This window comes from Sceloporus occidentalis, unplaced genomic scaffold (genome assembly GCF_023333645.1).
Source record: "Sceloporus occidentalis isolate IW3139 unplaced genomic scaffold, rSceOcc1.0.p SCAF_219, whole genome shotgun sequence".
In the NCBI taxonomy this organism is placed as follows: domain Eukaryota; kingdom Metazoa; phylum Chordata; class Lepidosauria; order Squamata; family Phrynosomatidae; genus Sceloporus; species Sceloporus occidentalis.
Window position 1 is genome coordinate 1,293,911 of NW_028317199.1, and position 7,602 is coordinate 1,301,512.

The following is a 7,602-nucleotide window of genomic DNA, read 5'->3' on the forward strand; positions in this document are numbered from 1 at the left end:
TGTGCCAGGGTTATGTATATGGACCCTTCCTTTGCTTTAGCACATGTGCTGTGAGAGGACTGACCAGATTTATGTACTGAACTTGCCGATATGAACCAGTGGAAGTGTGGCTTCTTGTAGTGTTTTTCATGGAAGTACCCAGCAAAGCTTGTTGGAAACATTGAGCATCAGGGGTCAAATGATAGTTTGCTTCACTGATCTGTGAAGAGATTGATGCTGTGCTGCCCCTTTTAAATGGTTAAAGTATTACTTGTTTGATTAAGCATCAGTTGCTTAATGGTCCCTGAATGCTATACGTGCAGGCTTTTAAACGGTGAGAAATAATGCAAAATCCAATTTATGTAGCACAGTGTTTTATAGACCTTTCTAAAGGTAACCATGTAATACACTGGAACTCTAGCATAGGGTGAAAATGTAACATAAGCCAGCATAGAGATACAGACTATGAATGTTTGGTTCTCCTGCCCTCCATGTCACAGAATGCTTTGCATCTGCGCAGGTTCACCATTCTGCTATAGGATAGAGCAGAAAGCAGTCTGGGTAAGAGAAGCCATATTGAAAAATACTGGCACTGGATTTTAAGTATGTTTTTATATGTGTGTGTATATTATATAGATCTATGTGTGTGTGTGTGTGTTACACAAATGCAGTTGAAAGAGAGTCCCAATTTTTTTTAGTAGGGTAGTTGTGTAGTCGCTAGGCTACCTAGTGTTTGTGTGTGTGTTCAGTAGGTAGGTGTGAGCTGGAGAAATTTCCTGGTTTTCCCAAGGGTGTCTTTGCTTTCTTGTTCTGGGTGGGGACATCCTCCACTGACGTTGGACTCCCCTTGTGTGAAGCCACCTTATACCAAATACAAGGCCACAATGTGCTGTCTTTTCGACAGTACGCGGCTTCTATATTGGGCCATCGTACACTATTTGTCTTATTTCCATCAAGAACTTGAGCGGGTATCTTTTCATACCGTATAGGAGAACTTCCACATTTTCTAAATTAGATATATTTAACGGTTCTAGTTTTGCGTGATGTTTTCAGGCAGCTGCATATTAGCCATTCGTATGCATTCTTGCTCTGTTGGCGAAGTATACTAGATAAACATTGTGACTCTTTATCGTGCTGCCTGTGGTAAACAGCATGGCTCAATCTTAATGATCCAGTTGGAGACTCTGACTAACAGAGTTCTATGGAGGAACAGACCATTATTATTTCCATAAAAAGTGTTGTCACCCAAAATCTTATAACTAACAAAAATGGCGGCCTCCAGGGTTGCACATAAAGCTTTACTGGAACAGAGTAAGATAAAACCAGATTTTTGTCAATGCTGACCTGCATTACTGTACACAACGCTGGGAGATATGCTGTAAGAGAAAATATTTTTCTAATAGTTTTCCCAGTTAACCCGTTGATAACAATTGACGTGACAGGCAGGCATTGGCGTTAAACGAGAATAGAAGTCTATGGCCTTCTTCGCTCAACTGGTGTTGGCAATGCCTCGACATCTGAGCATTCAGCAACACACAAAAAATGTAGGGGCCCAGTTTGACCGCTCCTAGGAGCGATCATATTCACCGTATCGAAAGGCCGTATGCCTAGAAAAAAAAAATGCTTAGAAGGCAATCAACGATCACCTTCTATGCTCAGCTGCTGTTACTGAGGCATTTGGCAACACAAACGGGTCCTTTTCAATTGCTCCTAGCACCATTAAAAATGCTACTTGAAAGAGTCGTGCTGTCTCTAATACGGCAGTGCCCATTCAAAAAAGAGTTCCCAGAGGGTCTACCCTGCAGGTCGATTACAGGTACCAGTATCTCACTAATCGCTATTTTTTTTAAACATATATGGTGTGATGGGTGTAAACTGAACTGGCTGGATTTAAGGATGCCCAAAATAGGACATGCGGGCAGAATGACCAGATTTGAAAAAAGTGGTTTTGATACAGCAGTGTGCTACATGTACTTATTGTCCTATAACTTAAATTTAGATGATATGATCCAAAATAAAGGTCTAATTGTGCTGAAAAAACCCACCAATATATTATTTGCATGGGTAAAGTAAAAGAGACGAAAATTACAGCTAAACACAACTACCATGAAAATGTTACAGCTCTGTCCTTAAGGAGTTAAGGTCTGATAGACCCCTTATGTTAACCCAGGGGTTTTTGGTACCTCAAGTCCCGGAGCTATTTTGCCATTTTTGCGTAATGTCGGTTCAGCGACTATTCCCCTTTCCTGTGAATAGTGTACCCATGTAAACTATGTATTGTGTTTTCAAGGAGAGAGCTTTCTTTTGATACCACAGTTAGAGAATTAGCTGACAATTTAGGATGAGAAATTTAGTGAAAATACTGAAAACCCTAATTTTTTATGTATTTTCCCCTCTTAATCCTCACAGAATTATGTAAAGTGATGGAAAATCCCCTCCAAATGTATCAATTCTGGTGTCCTGATTTCAGAAATACCTAATTTATATAGAATTTCCATATTTTCCCAGCATTTATAGGGAACATACTATAAGGTGTACATAATTTTTTACAAAGCTGTAGAATTTTTACATTAGGTATGATGGGATTGCAACTCCAATTTGGAACAAAAACCAAAATTACCCACAAGAGTATTTATTTCTGTAATGCAAACAACCCAGACTATCCTGTCAGGGGTATTTGGGCATTCTTCATGCAGCCATTTGGCCACCAATCACTGTCAAAGGTGGCCGCAGAAATTACTTCCTGCACTTTTTTTTTTTTACCAACACTTCTGCGTTGCTTAGATTTATTTGCACAGGGTTTGTGTTACGGCAGAGAAACCCGTCCAAAATTGTTTAGCTGCATCTCCTGATTACGGAAATACCCCACATCCTTATTTTTTTCTCCCTAGAGAGTCATATCCATCCCTTAAAATATTACCTGACAGGGTAGTGTTTTTCATACTTATGGCTCAATGGGTTTGGGGCAGGACGGTTATACCTTTTTAGATGTTGTGCTAGGGCAATGGGATGTAAGGTTTTATTTTTATTTTTTAGTGATTTTTATTTTTTTATTATTATTCACTCTCCTCCCTGTGATCTCCCTGCACTTGCTGTTAGCAATCGCACTCCTATCATGCCAAGTCAGCCAGTACATGCTGTAATCTGGGTATGCCTGGGAATGATAGGAGTATGATTGCTGTTAACACTCATATACAGTATCTCACAAAAGTGAGTACACCCCTCACATTTTTGTAAATATTGTATTATATCTTTCCATGTGATAACACTGAAGAAATGGCACTCTGCTACAATTGTTATTTAATGTTTTGGTGTGTAACTTTTAATAAGTGTTTGGTGTTTTTTTTTGTTTTGTTTTTTAAAGGTGTGTGGGGGGGGGGGGTCATTTTCAGTTTCGGCTAAGTGAATGCTGAATTATCAGTATTGGTCCAGAATATTTATTCGGTGCATCCCTTCTTTCATTTATTCAATCAGTTTTTGTTTACTAGTTTAATGTAACCTACAATTAGAATGTCCAAGCGCTACGCTATATAAAACATTAAATAAAAATAATAATGTTCCCAAAAGGCTTAGTAGAAAGGTGTAATTGGGCCTTCAGGATTAACATATGAAGGAAAGGGGTTGCAAAGTGTATAGTTGTGAAACCAGATTAACTGAGGTGCAGTGAAATATCTATTTTTCAATAGTTTGTAATCTAGCATTTCAGAATTTTTTTATTGAAATATATGCAATCATTTTCTTTTGCACCCTTTAAGAAGCCTAAGTCATTTGGAAACATTAAGAGGCTGTCTCTATTGTGTGCATTCCAAGCAGTCTACTTGATGTCCAAAAGACAACAAATTAGATTTGCTGTCTTGTGCATTTTAAGCCATCAAGGTAGAAAACGCTGGCGCAAGAGATCATATCATCATGCTTGCTAAACTTTAAAGACCCACAAAGCACACTGACACTTTTCGATAGAATAGTATAACTAGATAAGGCTCTTGCATTTGTAAATTGTACTGCACTGCTAGTCCATGCTGTACTGGAATTGTAACAATGGTAAAAGAATATGTTTTGATACTGTTAATTCTTACTTGCTAATTTATTCTTTAGTGATAATGCTGAAAGCTCCCAGAATGGCGAACTGACACAAGGGAAGGAATCTACATCAGAAGACAACACTGTAGTTGTCCAAAGAGAACAGAGTGAACAGTCTCTGCAGAACATGGACAGAATTCCGTCTGAACCTCTTGGCCTTGAACAGCCACATGTTTCAGGTAACTTAGAAAATTTAGGTGAAGGTAACGGTTTTGCAACCAACTGGCCTCAAACAAAACCTCACAGTAGCTCGCTGTCTCGGCTCCTATAAATACTCTCGCTCCTGCAAAAGACCGGTCGCTGCTCTGTGAATCACTGGGTTGGACACAAATTTTTTCAGGCAATCCACAAGGGTAGGTAGCACTCGAACTTTGTAGAAAGTATTACATAAACTTCAATACAAAATACCGTGGTTGCTCGATTATAAGGAAAAAAAAAAGAAAAAGCTTGAATATAAGACTACCCTATAGGAAAAAAGTTTTACCAGTAAACATTAATTTGCATGTAAACTATTTTTTCATATTTAATAAAAACTGTGATTGAGAAATGCATTTCTTGTTTTTATTTACTTTTATTTGCACATCTGCCCTCCTGATATGCCACTCCCCCCCCCCCCCCTCAGACCTAGCAGTGCATCCCCAGACACCAGTCCGTTTTGCTTCAGACTCCCTGGTGTCTAGTGACGGCAGCCGGTGAGCATCTGCACGATCCTCGCAGACTACCTCTGCTGCTACCCTGCACTTCCGCCAGGGCTCCTATGACTGAGCACCAGAAGGTCATGTCATGCTGGCGCTCCGTCATAGAAGCCCTGGGGGAAGTGCCAGCAGCAGTAGAGGTTGCGCGCATCACACAGACGTTCCCCGGCTACCCAAGAGAAGCATCCAGGTCCCCTGCAGCGCTGCGGGAGATCTGGATCTTAGTCTTATTTGAGGTCAGATTATAAAACGACCTTGAATGTAAGACGAGGGGCATTTTTTAGAGCATTTGCTCTGGAAAAAAAACCGTGTCTTAAATTCGAGCAAATACGGTAGTTTAAATCTCTATTTCATAACAAATATTGAAAATGATGCATTTTGCACAAAATGCTTAGTCGTAAGCTTAATTTTCTGATCCACTAAAAACATATAAATAACCCAGTAATTAAATCAACAAAATGTGTGTACAATATGGGATTGGTTTACGCAGCTGTAAAACATCAATATAGTGAATTATGTGACTTGTAAAGATAAAAGCAAATAAGTGACTAAAACAAGTCAAATAAGGATATAAATAAAATCTTTTGTTTTTAATGTGAGTTAAATAAGTCATGATGTGAGAATTGAACAGAAACAGAATTGCAACAATATTTATATAAATACGAACTTAAAGTAAAATAAAGTGTTAGGTGTATCTGACTCATCGTTTTAAATATTTAATATGGAATATAGAGATTTATTCTTCAATTGACTATGTAATATGTTCTACGAAATTTGAGTGCCGCCTATCCTTCTGTGGATTGTCTTAAACAAAACCTTGGTGATGTAAAAACCCATTATTTTTTAACCAGCTATGTTCAAAACATTTTTTTTTATTATTATTTATAAAGAAGTAATATGAAAAGATATGAAGTGACAGATTCACTTTGAATGTGAGCGATATAAATTTTGGATTGTGGCCAAGGGGTCTTGTAGGTCAACCATGTAATGCTCCTTTTCAGGATCCCCACCCCCCCCACAGGCTTGCATGGTGATGTCAGAATAGAAATGCGAATGAGAAGGGCTTGAGGGTGATGGGGCTTAAACTTAGACTTAAATGAGGACAGGCGTTATGTAGTTCTTTTACTAAAACTGACATTGTTCTAGACTGCCTTCATAAAAGATCATAGAAAAGTGGGACCATACGTAATAGTAAAATGTAACATAAAATTCATATTTACTGTATAACACAGGAATAAAATCCAATAAGATAGTGACCATCTCTATGTAGATACTGCATTTAAATAGTGTCCCATTTGCCTGAGGAAAAAAGTTTTAATTTAATTTTTATGCATGCATAAGCATCCTCACTTGGTTTAGCTTTAGCGTGCCAGTACCTGGCTTACAGTAGCTTATTGTATTGCAAATGGTTAATTTTATAATTCTATAAGTTTGGATAGAACAATGCATGTGCTTTTTGGTGTGCAACAATGCTGTTTTTGCTAACATGCCCCATTTAGAAGTCTACAGTCTTGTTTTAATTTGTATATTTTGTATCTGCTTATAATATATATTTACAATTGTCTTTATCAGCCGTCGAAGACAGCACATCAAAAGAACTAAAAATGACTGAAGTAAGTTCTTCTGATGAAGTAAAAAAGGATGGCTCAAGAAAAAAATCCAAAAAGCATAAGAAACACAAAAGTAAAAAGAAAAAGAAGAAAAAGAAAAAAGAGAAAAATGAGAAAAGGTCAAAATCTACATCCAGTGATGACGACCAAGATGACGTTCCGTTAGAACCCAAGTCTATGTGGAAACCTGCCTTTGCTTCTCCTGCAAATGAAGGAGATAAGGGAGATGCATTATCAAAAACAGAACATGCGTCAGAAATGGACAATACATTAAGTGTACCATCTTGTGGGATTGTACAGGAAGAACACGAATTTGATAAGGCAACTGAACCTTCAAAAATACAAGCAGATAGTGATTTAGGGTTTTTTGGTCCAAAATGCCCTAATGAAATAAATCCCTTAGGAAGTGCAAATCTTCCCACCAGAAACGAAACGGAAGTACAAGAACTGTTCAGTGAACCGGTAGTCCATGTAGCTATGCAGAGTAAAACAAAACAATTAGATGGAAGTGACACAAAGACCACCACGCAAGGTGCAGAGGAAACAATACCGCCTTCAGACTCCTCTAATTTTGTCAGTGAGACACATTTGCCTCAACCATGCTTAGTTGCAAAAGCAACTGACTCAAATTCTAATAAACTGGAGTCTGAGATACTTGATCAGTCCTCATCCTTGTCCACCAGCAATGTTGTTCAACATCAACCTGATAACTCTGGGCATAGATCAAGATCCAAATCAGCTAGTAGTATGATTGAGAGATCAGCAGCCAAATCTCGCTCAAGATCTAAGTCCATAACAAGAAAAAATCGGTCAAGATCCAAATCTTTAGTAAAAGAGTCCAGTAGACAGAGGATCAGTTCCAAATCACCTGTTGTAGGAAGTAGGACACGCTCCAGTCCTTCAAAGCAGAGACAACGGTCTCGCTCAAGCTCTCGTGGGAGGAAGCGACGTTCACGCTCCAGTACTCCTCGTCGCTATTCCATATCACCGATAAGAAGCTGGTGGTCAAAATCAATTAGAAACAGACAGAGATCAAGGTCATTGTCGGTTGTGAGGAGACAAAGGTCAAGAACCAGGTCCGCTGCAAGGAAGCGCAGGTCTAAGACCAGATCCCCTGTCAGGAGGAACAGGTCAAGGTCCACATCAGCTAGTAGGAGGCGAAGATCAAGGTCCACATCAGCTAGTAGGAGACGGAGATCAAGGTCCAGATTGGCTACAAGGAGACAAAGAATAACGTC